Source organism: Phyllostomus hastatus, unplaced genomic scaffold (genome assembly GCF_019186645.2).
Source record: "Phyllostomus hastatus isolate PE091 unplaced genomic scaffold, TTU_PhHast_1.1 phas_contig_196, whole genome shotgun sequence".
Classification (NCBI taxonomy): Eukaryota; Metazoa; Chordata; class Mammalia; order Chiroptera; family Phyllostomidae; genus Phyllostomus; species Phyllostomus hastatus.
In genome coordinates this window covers 27,899,786-27,913,743 of record NW_025333709.1, presented here as the reverse complement: position 1 = coordinate 27,913,743, position 13,958 = coordinate 27,899,786, and the positions used below count along the sequence as shown (strand labels likewise).

Here is a 13,958-nt window from a genome sequence, read left to right as displayed (position 1 = left end):
AAGGACCCATATTCTAAAACCATCATTTTAAGGGTTAGGATTTCAACCTTGGATTTCAGGGAGACTTCCCAGCATTTGGTTAAAAGTGCTACCTAAGGAGAATGAAAAGAATTATCCCAAGCAAGTCATAGTTGCTTCCCATGAGAAGTGTGGTGCCATAGAACACAACTACAGTCTGTAATCACTGGACAAAAATCCTATAAAGTCATAAAGAGACATGATTTTTCTTTAAAGCAACCAAGAGTAGAGAATTGACATTCAGCACTTTTGTGGAAGACTTTCAGGTAAATAGACAAACTATAATAAAGGTTCAGGTAATATTTATTTATTTTGCAAAATAAATGTAGTCCTAAAAATACTAATTTAGAAAATGGTGTTAGAGAAACTTGTGCTGATAATCATACGGGTAAAAAGGGAAGGTAAGCAAGCAGCTATCTTAGAGAGTTCTTCAAAAGAAGAGCAAAATGGGTGGACTAGCCTATAATATATTCAAGTGTAATTAACCAGTTATTAAAAGTGTAAAATTACCATACAAATAGGTAGATAGATCAATGGAACACAAGAAAAAAAGCAGAGATGAATAAAAATGTATAAAAAATTGAGAGTACAATTAGGACACTTCTAATCAGAAGAACAATTAAGTCTGGAAATCTGTTAGAACTATTTGATCTAAAGTTTAGTTCAAGTCTAACATTTCCTCATTGATTTTCTTTCTGGACAATCTATCTATTGTCTAATTTGGGATACAGAAGTCTCCTACTATTGTTATGTTATTCTATTCTCTATTTCTCCCTTGAAATCTGTAAGTATTTGCTTTATATATTTAGGTGATCTGATGTTGGGTACATGAGTGTTCATAATTGTTAGATCCTCTTGATAAATTGACTCCTTTATCATTATTAATGACTTTCCTTATCCTTTGTCACAGCTTCAAGTTAAAGTCACTTTTGTCTGATGAAGTACGACTACCCCTGCTCTTTTTTTGTTTCCACTTACATGGAATACCTTTTTTTAGTCCTCCACTTGGAGCCTATGTATCTTAAAGCTGAAGTGAGTCCCTTACTGGTGGTATATAGCTGGGTGTTGTTTTTCATCCATCTGACTACCCTACCCTTTGATTAAAGAATTCAATACATTTACATTCATAATAATTATTGACAGGTAGATGCTTACAAATAACTTCTTTTTAATTGTTTTCTCAGTGTTTTGTAATTTTCTTATTTCTTTCTCCCTCTTTTGCTGGCTTCCTTTGTGAACTGATAATTTTCCATGGAAGTACACTTTGATTTTTTTCTCTATCTTTTGTGTACTGATTGTAAGTTTTTCCTTTGTAGTTACCTTGAGGCTTACATAAAACATCTTGAAGAAATAACTGTCTATTTTATGCTAGCAATTGTGATTGCATACAAAAACTCTAGCTTTTTACTTTCTCCTTTTTATGTTTTTGATTTTTACAATTTAGCTCTTATTATATTGTGTATTCATTGGCAAATTGTAGTAGCTATAATTCTTTTTGATAAATTTGTCCTTTAACACTTATACCCGAGTAAAGTGGTTAACACACCAGTATATTACAGTGTCAGAGTATGCTGACTTTGACCACATACTTACTTTTACCAGCATGTTGAATATAATTAAATGTTTTCATATTGCTAATTGATGTCCTTTCAATGTTTCAACTTGAGGAACACTTTCAACCATTTCTTATAAGATGGGTCTAGTGGTAATGAAATTTCTCAACTTTTATTTGTCTGGAAAAGTCTTTATTTCTCCTCCATTTCTGAAAAATGACTTTGCTCAATAAATATTTTTGATTGGCAGTTTATTTTTTTGTTAATTTAAGCAGTTTGAATATGCCATCCCACTCCCTTCTGACCTATGATCTTGCTGTGAAATCATTGATAAACTTATGTGAGTTTCCTTGTAATTAGATGCTTTTTTTCTCTTATTTCTTAGGAGATTCTTTGCCTTTGATTTTTAACAATGTATTATAATGGTCTTGGAAAAGATCTCTTTAAGTTGAGTTTGTTAGGAAACCCATGAGCTTCATGAAATTAGATTTTCAAACCTCTCCCCAGATTTGGGAAGTTCTTAGCCATTATATCTTTAATATGAGCATTCTTTCTCACATCCTTCTCCATTCCTTAATTAATTCACAGATTGTTTCTTTTAAATCACAGATTGTTTCTTTTGATGGTATTCCATTTATCACATTGGCTATTCTTCACTCTTTTTCATTATTTTTCTTTATCTCTTTCTGAATAATTTCATAGGTCCTGTCTTCTAATTCACATATTTTTTCTTTTGCTTGATCCATTCTACTTTTGAGGTTTGCTCATAGCCCATTGGGCACTGAAAGGATCTGTATGTACCACACAGAAGACCTGGGTCGAGTCCACATTGCATGGCATCATCTCAATGTCTTTGAGCACATCTTCACCCATAATTTGGGTTCCTACAACTAGCAATAGCCAGTCTGGGCTCCTACTTGGAGATTACCAGGAGGAGATTTGAGACCCACTCTCCAAGGTGATCAGCAAGAGGCTACAGCTGAATTGGGGCCCTGATGCCTTGACATCAAGGACCTCTCTTCCTTTGTCACCAGGAATATAAGGAAACTGAGCATATGATAAACCTAGGAAACCAGACCCAGGTCATGGGCAGCACACAGGAATGAGGTCAATTCCTGCTTCCATGCTATCTTTGATATCACTGTGGAAAGCCATGAACATGGTTCTAGTTTCCAGGACCATGTGCATCTGGGCAAGCTCAAGCTGGTAGACCTGCCTAGCAGTGAGAAGCAGAACAAAGTGAGTCCCTATACAACTTGAAGGACAGCCACATAGTCCACAGGTAGTGGCAGGGAGTGGTGGTAGAGACAGGCCTAAGGAAACCTCCAAAATCATTGTCTTCCTTGGGCAATGTGATAACTGCTCTAGTGGGCAGCAGGGACACTCATATCCTCTACAAGGGTTCTGAGCTGCCATGAACACTCCAGAACTCTCTGAAAGGGGAATGCCAAGATTATCATAGTGGCCATACTAGGACCAGCTTCTTACAGCTATGGTACTCTACCTTGTGTTTTGCCAACCAAGCTAAGAACACCAAGAACAAGGTTTGAATGAACTACTATTCTAAGAGAGATTGCTGCAGGGATCCTAAGAGGTTATCACCCAACTGAAAGCCCAGCTGGAGAAGATGCTGGAAGACCTGTAGTAGGAGCAGCAGGTCTCAGAGCTGCTGGCAGCCAAAGACAAGGTATGGAGAGCAAGCTGCTCACTGAGGGCAGAAAAATCATGGATCAGACCAACAAGCAGCAGAGAATGTTAGAACTGAAGTATCAGGAAATTATTTAGGCAGGAAATGCAGCAGGAGATGAGGTTCCCAGATGAGGAGAGCGTGTAGCACTGGAGCACCTACACGTCCATGCAGCAAGAGGTGGAAGTCAAAACCAGGAAACTCGAAAATTTCTATGCCATACTGCAAGTGGCGAATGCAGAGATCCAGGACCAACATGATGAGTACATCCATGGCAACAGGATAGAGCAGGAAGGAGCAGACTGAGGAATTCGAGCTCTGGTACTTAAACATAGAAAACCTCTGCATCCTCAGGAGAACAAGATGATGAACCAGCTTTTCCTGGACTATGAGGAACAGGGAAATTCCAGCCACTTATACAGGTTGGGATCAATAAGAGCCAAATGAAGAAGATGCCACCATCAAAAGAGAGGTACTGTCTTTCCCTTGCCATCATAGTCTCCCTGGAGGTGGGGTAATGTGACCTCCCCCCAAGGCTTGAGCCCTCCCCATCTTTGCCACCAATCCACTAGAGGGGTTGTGAAACAAACAGAATACATTTTCAGTTATAAAATTAATAAGTCAAGGGGATGTAAATTATAGAATACTGAATATAATTAATGATGCTCTATTGTCTATTGAAAGTTGCTAAGAGAGTAAATCTTAAAATTTCTCACCTTAAGGGAAAAAAACAACTATTTTGAATTCGTTTTTAAATAAAAAACAAATTTCCATGTTTTGGGGATCATTTCCTGGAAAATTATTGTGATCCTTTGTTCTTTTTGTTTTGATTTTTCATATTTCTTGAAGTCTTGTCTTCACATTTGAAGTATCAGTTGATTCCTACAGTCTTCAATGACTGATTTCAGGAGAGAAATATCTCCTACCAACCCTGCTGGATTCTCTCAGACCTACTGTGATTATACATGCTCCACACTGGATGCTTCCTCTTGTGGAATGCTTAATTTTGTACCCTTCTCTTGATCCTGCAACACAGGTCAGTGGCAGATAACCTTTCCTTTGCTTTCTTACTGATGACGTTAAAGCTCAAATTTGTGGTTTCTTGCTGACTGTAATTCAGGATGAGTTTCCACATGTACTCACTAGCCATTTGCCCAAGCTCACTCATGCCCATGGGCCATTTGAAATGAACGACAGTGTAGGTGTCCCTAGCAGCTCATGGGCAGGCTTCTTGATGGAGCACACAGAGCAGTTAAGATGATCAGATTCCTTATCTTTTTAATGCCCTCTGAGATGCTTGCTAATCTCCCAGCACCTCCTGTACCCCAAGTCAAGCAACTTGTGACTCAGTATTCTGGGCTGCGTGGAAAAGAAATGGACCACTTCAGCTGTGTCCTGCATCACAGGGGAATCTGGATGCTCACAGATATGCCCTCGTTCCTGAGTGAGAATTGTGAGCCAAGGTGGTCTCTTTCAGCACTAGTCTGTGCTGCCTTGGGGGAGGGGTTATGCAAGTAAAGTCAAACTATTCATTTTACTGACTTCAGTACATCTAATCTAGTATTTTTATTTCCCTCCAAAGGTGTACTGGAACTTCTTTACAGGGCTCCTGGACTTCTGCAAAAACTCTCTTAGCCATGAGTAATTGTCTAATTCTTTACTCCCCAAGGGCTCCCAGTCAAGGTAGGGAAGAGCTAGATCCAGCTCACTGGCCACTGCAGGATCTATAGCTAGGATCAAGGTCTGTATGTCTGTCTACCACCTGAAGCATGGATGGTCAATAGTCTACTACCTGATGCATGGGTAGTCAACTATTTATGATGGTTGATGTGATCTGGTTCTCTGTGATGCTGTAATTCTAGATAGACAAACAAAAAAACAACACACTGGATTTCCTTATTTCATTTGTAATTGATTGAACTCCATTTATCTGAATTATACACTCATAATCATTGAAATTAATATTCCATGGAGGCTTAAAAGAAAAAAAAATGGATATTCAAGCTATGTTGTTTTTTGGATAATAGTCTTATTAGTAATTACCCTTGAATATTTAGTTATCTAAAGTCAAAAAGTATATTTAATATTGTTTTTCTGTCTGTATAAGCACCATTGGCTCTGTATGCTTAGGAGTAAAAGTGGTAAATATTTTTATAGGGTCCAATTGTCATTGATTTAGTACACCCATTAGAATTTAGATAGTGTTTATTACTCTTAATGCACTAGGCTGATAGAATATCATGTTAGGTGTTATTCAGTGTGTTGAAGAAGGTATTTCTTATTGTACTCACTTTGAAAATAGATAATGTTGAGACAGTAACATACATTTCCCAATATGTTCCTTCTGACTAAACAATTAATGAGCTGTTCAGGTTGTTTATTTCATGCATAATTATAAAGTTGGCATATGATATTTAATTCATGAGTTAGAGCAATACATGTCACATGGAATACAGTGATAAACACTGTGGCCTTCAAAGCAACCTTCATGAAAGTCTCAGAAAATCCTAAGGCTTCTGCGCTAATCTTATGTGGAATGTAATTATCACATTTGCAAGGTTGTTCGGCTTTGGGACAGAATATATTTTATCTGATGGTAAAACGGGACTTCAAATACAAGGATTGGAGTGAAGACACTTAAATAAACACAGAACAATAAATTTCATGGATTTCACAGGTGCTTTAAATATTTTATATAAAATTAGAATGTGGCCTTAAATTATTAAAATATATTAGTTTACCTCATTTCTGTATTTCAGCACATGACACATACTCACTATATGTTGGGTATGTGATTTCAATTACTTTGCCTCCAATTCATATGCTATGATTCTTCTTCTTATTATTGTAAATAAGTTATCCTGAGTTATACCATATTTACATATATTTACAGTGATCCCTCACCTATTGCAGGAGTTATGTTCCAGAGACCCCCGCGATAGGTGAAAATCCATGAAGTAGCGGCACTATATTTATTTTATTATTTATATATATTTTAAGGCTTTATAAACCATTCCCAAACTCCTATAAACCTTTCCCACACTCTTAAAAACACTTCATATGCTCTTAAACACTTTCTACATTCAAACCTATATAATTTTAACAACATATAAAATTCTATATGGGTACTCACCAGTGAAGTACAGTCGTCCAGCGATACAGTGAAGCCACAATAAGTGAACCTTGGTATAATGAGGGACAGCTGTATATTAAATTATACATGTATTTATAACCCTTAAAATGCTATTACATCCTACTAGCAATTAAATTTGTCTTCCCATTAACACACATTTCAGGGTATTTACAGCTGTAAGTGACAGCACCAAATTGCAAACTAGCTTAAACAATGTCATTAATTTCTCCCTACGTTGTAACAGAAATCACTACAAAAATTTTAGACTTACAGAGCTATTTTAGGTGACAGTTAAAGAAAAATAGATGCTAACCTCCTCCCTCAATATTCATTTTAATTGCCCCAAATACCTTTGTTCTGTTTAATCTATATATCTGTCTCTGATCTCATCTTTATGATACACTGATAGAGCAGTCTGGGTTTCAGGCTCATCTCTCTAGGCATGAGAGGTAAAAGTGCCATATCAAGTGGGTGCATGGCTCTTTCTAAAAGGAAAGACAAGATCAGTGTGTTGCTTAAAGTGAGACTGAAAAAATAAAAAATATATATAATGTTCAGAGGGCTGGTCTTTGTACAAATTTACCACTGATGAAACATAACCTTTATCATTTCGGCTTCTTAACATGCTTCACTATGTCAGAGGCTTCCGTGACTTTTTCCAAAAACATTGAAAAACATTGCATTATGGTTGAGAGAGACTTAATCAAAACTATTCTTATTCTTAGTCAAAAAGCTAAGCTCCTACATGGCAATAATGGACACACTTTAGATGAAAAAGAAGCAGAAATAATGCTTGGCTACATAAATAAAAGTTGAAATGAAACAGAAAAAGAAAAGATAGCTGAACAAATTAGCTATTCAGGGTGATTGATGTGCATTGTACAAGTACTTCATTCCCACAAATTGTTTATAAGATAGTTGTTGCGCGTGGGTCACCGGCCAGCAGTGACCACGGAATGCTGTGGATGGCTCGACGATAAACATGCGAGAAAAAACATGCACAGAGACAAACTAGTTTCTGTGGAGAAGTAGGGACGAAATGGCCACCCCCTTCTAGTGAGGAGCGCGCTGATTTACTGTCCATACCTGCTTTTATTAGGCTCATTTTGCATAATAATTCAGGTAAAGTACAGTACTCATTAGGGGGAAGTAAGGAACTATAGAAAACAAAGAACTCTGCCGGTCTATTGAGTTGGGGGTCAAAGAGCTGTAAGACTGAGGAACAAACTAACTTCCTCCTAAGACCCTTCTCATTCAACTGAGAGCATTCTAAACAAAGAAGGTTTCACAGTAATTTACATGTTCTTTCTTAGGCCTGATCACCCTGGGGACTCCGCACTTCTCAGTACCGAGCTGTACCACCCTGTCATTATTTCAGGCTTAGGTGGAGCAAGGGAACTAAGGCAATCGAGAGATAAGGAGATTTTCTCCCAGACGCTGAGAACTCAGGCTATGTCAAAGCCGAGGAGCGAGGGTCCATCACCCCCCTTTTGCTGCAGCCCCCCCAAGTCCTTCTTTTGGGGGGCCTCCCAAAGTGATCGTGCCTGGCTTAGGTCGTTCCCCCGTGGGGAATCTTACCCGTCTTTGGCTAACCGACCAAGCTTTTGGGGGGTTCAGTTATGAATAAAGCAGCAGAAGCAGCATTCCTGCCAGGAAGATAAGCTTTTATCTCCTTGCCGGCTTACGGTTCCAAGGGCGTTCCCTTAGCCTTAGCTAGGTGGGGGTTTCAGCCTCTGATACCAGTCAGGGCGGTTCCCAACAGATAGTTCTAGAACTTTTGTAAAAAAAAGTTATATAGAGGTCTGTCTAGAAGGTATGCGGCCAAGTAATATGTGAAATAGAGACATTTATTGAAGAAAATACAAGATACAAGAAACATCGTACAAAAGACAATGATATCTCAGTCCCCTTCAAAGTAGGCACCTTGAGATCTCACACAGTTCTCCCAATGACCATCAGCTGCCCTGCTGTGTTTTCCTGAATCTCAGCGACAGTCTGAAATCTTCCATTTCAAAGGTGATTTTAGTTTTTGGAAAAGCCAGAAGTCAAAAGGCACCAAATCTGGGCTATAAGGGGCCTAAATCACCTGGGTGATTTGATGTTTCACAAAAAAACTGCAGGAGACATGGGCATGAGCGGGCAGGTTGTCGTGATGAAGCTGCCTATTACCAGTTGCCCACAGTTGCAGCCTTCTGAATCATCCGAAGGGTTACCGTGGAGGAATCCTCACGCTTCATGCAAAATTTGATGCAGATTTTTTGCTCTACTTGCTCTGTCATTTTGAATGTGACAGCCACACAGTACACATGCTCATTCTGCAGTGTCTACCATCCCCAGTAACTAGTACAATGAAGTTGTCATTTTCCACACATGCACATTCCAGTCTACTCTCCTTGGTTGCCAGGTTACATTGATGTCATGCCAACTATTCTCATTATATAAACAATGCTTGTACTTTTTCTGGACAGACCTCATATATCTCATTTTATTGATATAGAATTTTGAAAAAAAAATAGATATTGTGACCTACTCAGAATCTCAACCAGAGAGTAATATAACTTGAAGTAGCACCTAGGACTCCTTATTTCTCTAAAAGTTATTAACTTCCACAATTTAAACAAAAATAATTATTATATACACACTGTTTTGTTAAAGTGAATCTTATTTACATTCAATGTTTAAAGGAGTATGTAACTTTAAATTGTATATGAAAACCTAAATATTAATATGAAATAATTTTTTAAGACAATCTACTAATTAGAAAATAATAGCCATGACTTTCTCAACATGCTATATGGTTTCCTCTTTGCTTGCTTACCAAGCATAGTATTTAACTGTAATGATAGAGTACATTATAAAGATGATTGCAATAATTAGACATAATGTGGCTAGTTTGGAAACCATGCAGTGATCACAGAGTCTAGATCACTTAATCTAAAGTGAAAGTATTCTAAACTTTCACACTTAGTCTAAATTGAATTTGCATTATTAAAGGGTATACACATAGGGTTTTATTCATTAAAGTTATCACTAATTTTAATTTTCAAAGATTTCTCTTTTATATGTTAATTGGTTTATGGACTCCTGTAAACCAATATTCACCCCACTGTCAGGATTTGTAACTGAAGTGCTCCAGCCTAAAACATTGTAACTGCAGTGCATGTAACAGAGTCTATGTGATCAGAACTCACAAGGGTTAGTGAACATTCTGTGCCTCCTGATTGAAATTCCTGTATGTTGCTAATGGTGCATAACCTTCAGCTTGAGCATGATTCCTTGGGAAAATAGACAGAAATGTGAAAAGCAAAATGAGATAAGGAGGATGGAATATAAGGTGAAAAGATAAAGAAACTGGAATAAGAAATCTTTAATGACTTAAGACAGTAATAACCAAGCATATGATTTATGGAGTTTAAAGTCTGCTGTCATATTAGTCATATTCATTATAGGTTACATTAGTCTAAATTGAATTACAAATAAATAGAAAGTATTTGTTTGAGCAGACTTATACAATGTCAATATTTCTAATATAGATACATTACCTTAAAAAGAATACAAAATAACATTTTTCAACCCTTTTGTAGATGGAACTAGAGAATATTATACTAAGTGAAATAAGCCAGGTGGCAAAAAACAAATATCATATGATTTCACCTATAAGTGCAGCCTAATCAACAAAACAAACAAGTGAGCAAAATATAACCAGAAACATGGAAATAAAGAACAAACTGACAGTGACCAGAAGATAAGGAGGAGGATGACAGGGGAAAGATGGGGAAGAGTTAAGTGAAGGAACATGTATAAAAGACCCACAGACAAGGACAATAGGGGTGGGGGTGATTGAGTGTGGGAGGTGGGGCTGGGTAGGGCAGGGAAGAGTAGTGGGAGAAAATGGGGGTGACTGTAATTGAACAACAATAAAAAATGTCAAAAAAGTCACCTTTAGAGATGGCTAAATGATGCTCTCAAGTATAACAACTCTAGGTTCTAGATAAAATTTAGTATAAACCACAATATCAAGAGACAGTGTATCAAGGAAAGGAAAGTTTTATATCAAAATATGTCAGGAACATTTTATAATTTGACAAAATTGTATTATGTTACATTTAATATGATTATTTGATAAAGAGAAGAGGGATGGTCATGAAAGGGATCTCATGCACTTATGATAAGAGCTAGGTCCTCTCTCATTTCACAAATGTCCTCAGAAAATCCCTTACAGATTGTTTCATTCTTTCCCTTCTAATCTCCCCAAATCTGCCTGAAGTACACTAGCCTTGTATTTTCCTAAAGTATTAAAATTTTTGTTTCAATATTTTAAGAAATTTGAAACATGCTACAATAGTAACATATTAAGTAACAAGTAAGATATTTTTTAGGACATGGCATCTAAAATGGAGATATAGTTTACAAATAAGAGCTGCAGATTTCAATGTTGGTATTAAACAAAATTCCAGATATTTGCAGCACCAGTCTTACCAAGATAATAATTAAGTGATGAATCTGGTCTAACATTACTAAAAAGTTTCCACTCTTCCATTCTTATCACAATATGCTGCCAAATGTTGGTATTTAACACTTGACAGCATATATAATAAATATTATAGTTAATGGGACTTGGCATGAGAAAATCTCAGTTATTATCTTAGTACTTTCATTTATTGACTTCAGGAATTTTGGTCAAGTTATACTCCCTAAAAATCTGTCTCTTCAAAGACAAATCATGGTTAATAAACACTGGGTTATATGGAGAATTCAATATGTGAAGGGGATGTATGTGAAAATGGGTGTTATTTTTCCTTTTCTCTTTTCCTGTCTTCACTGGGAGAAAGCTCTGGTAAGTATGCAAAAGATGCACCCTTTCCACTTATGTGGCCAGTTACACATACTTTAGAATTACATTTGCATTATGTCTTCCGTCTTATTGTCGGGCAGGGAGACACAGTCAATTATGAGGGGAGGGGTAGAATACAGAAAAGCATCTGCCTTGAGAAATCAAGGGATCTATTAGGAATTATAAGAAGTCAAAATATTTGCTTAATGAATAAATGAAAATTATCCGTCAACCATCACTGTTACACTTGAGTCAGGATTCACCAGGACAACTTGCTACATATGAAGATTCTGGGCCTTACCCAAGCCTCTTAAGTATGTGAGGAGCAAGTGGCTGGAAAGTATTTATTAATCAAACTGCTAGACTCTCAAAATCTAAAGCAGGTGGCTGTGGGGGCACAGAGAGGGTCTAAGGTATATGCATTAAAAAGCTATAGTGTTTAGTTATGATGATTCTGTTTCTTCTGACTCCTGTTATGGTACTGAATGGTTATTTTGTTTATTTATTATTTATTTTGGAGCAAAGGTTGTCAAAGTTGGCATTCAAAGTAATCGTTTCAAGGAGCTTATAACATATGGTGACATAACTCCTGAATTGCTGAACAAAAGCACAAGATGTACACCTGATACCCATATAAATTTATTAACTGATGTCACCCTGATAAATTCAATAAAAAAATTTAAAAAGCACAAAAACTCAAATGAACATTTAGATATTTACAAATGTTCTGCAATAATTCTGATACAAGTGAGTATTTGAAGACCTCTAATTTAGACTAGAAAGTTAGTTTGCCAAGAAAAAAAAATGTAACCTATACCTGGTTGAATAATGTATTGCCAAAAATTGACACCCAAAACTCAGGCACATCTTCATATGAATGCAAAAATACTCAGGAATCTATTTATTTAGATACTCATATCTTTTATAAGTGTTCTCATTGCAGTGCATTGTGGATAGAATAGTTAGCATATTGAATTCTGAAGAGGAATTGTAGGTTGTAGGGATGTTCAGCCTACTGACTGCCTTGCAAAGGAGAAAAAATTTAAAAGCCTCAACAGAAGGGCTGATTTGACACTCTGGAGCATATTTTCTGATACCAGACAGAAAAATGTAGCCTGACTAAATGTACTTGCAAATATTGGGCTGCAAAAAGACGCCATTTTAGTTTTTTAGTTTTTTTTTTTTAAATTACATATGGTTGCTTACAATCTTATATTGGTTATGTCAGGTGTACAATATAGTGTTCAGACATTTTTACACCTTACAAACGTAAATGTAATTACCTCACTAATTCTAGTAATCATCTGTGACCACGTAAACATATCACATTCTTGGTGATATTCCCCTTTTCTTTTTCACCCATCCTTCCACCCTCTCCCTTTGCCCTCTGTTTTTATGAGTCTATTTTGTTTTTCTTTCTTTGCTTTGCTTTGTATTGTTTTTTTAGATTTTACATATAAGTGAAACCATATGGTATTTGTCTTTCTCTTCCAGACTTATTTCACTTAGCACAATACCTTCTAGATCCATCTAATTTGTTGCAAATTGCAAGATCTTGCTCTTTTTTTTAATTGCAATACAGAGATTCCTCAAAAAAACCCTAAAAATACATGTATTATGGTACAATCCAGAAATGTCCCTTCTAGGTATTTATCCAAAGGAATAAAAACACTAAGTCTAAAATTTCTAAAAGATATACACACTCCTATTATGTTCATTGTAACATTATTTACAATAGCCAAGATATAGAAGAAACCTAGGTGTCTATAGATAGATGAATATGTAAATAAGATTATACATGTATATGTATACATACATATATGCACACAGTTTTAAATCTATTCTATATTAGCTATAGACTAAAAATATATGATTAAAAACTTTGACATATGTAATTTTCTTTTTTAAGAGTTTATTTATTTATTTTTAGAGAGAGGGGGAGGGAAACAGAAAGGGAAAGGGAAGAACATCAATGTGTGGTTGCCTCTGGTGCGCCCCCAACTGGGGACCTGGCCCACAACCTAGACATGTGCCCTGACTGGGGATCGAAGTGGTGATCCCTTGGTTCATAGTCTGGCACTCAATCCACTGAGCCACACACCAGCCAGGACTGGATTTTTCATTTTAAATGACAGATATTACTGCATTTGATTTGGAACATAAGACCATAGATAAATCCTGAAAAGTATTGGGTAATGTTGTTATTCAATTCATGGTGAATTCTCTGGCTATCTCAGTAGTGATCAAATTTTTGAATAGGATATTCTGCTTTTTATGTCAATATTTAGTAATATGGAATCCAAATAAATTAAAAAGTGGTTTCAGTAAAATGGTTTCTATGTTTAAGCAATTATTGTGCATGGCTTTCTTTATGTAAACAAAGGTGTAGGTAGTAAAGGGGTGCAGCTTCTGTTGGTGTGACCTTGAGTCAGGGAACAGGCTACTCACCCTTCCCTCCTGGTGAAATAGGAATGGTTTGAAATCTACTCAACTTGTGCTGAAATATGTCAAATATAAATGCTCAGCATTTTCAGTATTCACAGGAATTAAAAACAAATATTTAGGAATTGAGCAGAGACTAAGCAATTCTATGATGTATGTGAGTCAATACGTTCATCTGCATGTATAATGTAATATTTACATATTTTTAATTTTTGTGAAGCACCTGAGGCACCATTATTGGATAGTTTTACTTAACTAAAGAGTGAGTCTGAATACCAGCTATGTTTCCGT

General features: G+C 36.4%; 1 pseudogene; it reads left to right on the top strand.

Moving 5' to 3' along the window:
• Nucleotides 1–370: 370 nt before the first annotated feature.
• LOC123815616 lies at nucleotides 371–3,776 on the top strand (annotated as a pseudogene).
• Nucleotides 3,777–13,958: the final 10,182 nt, after the last annotated feature.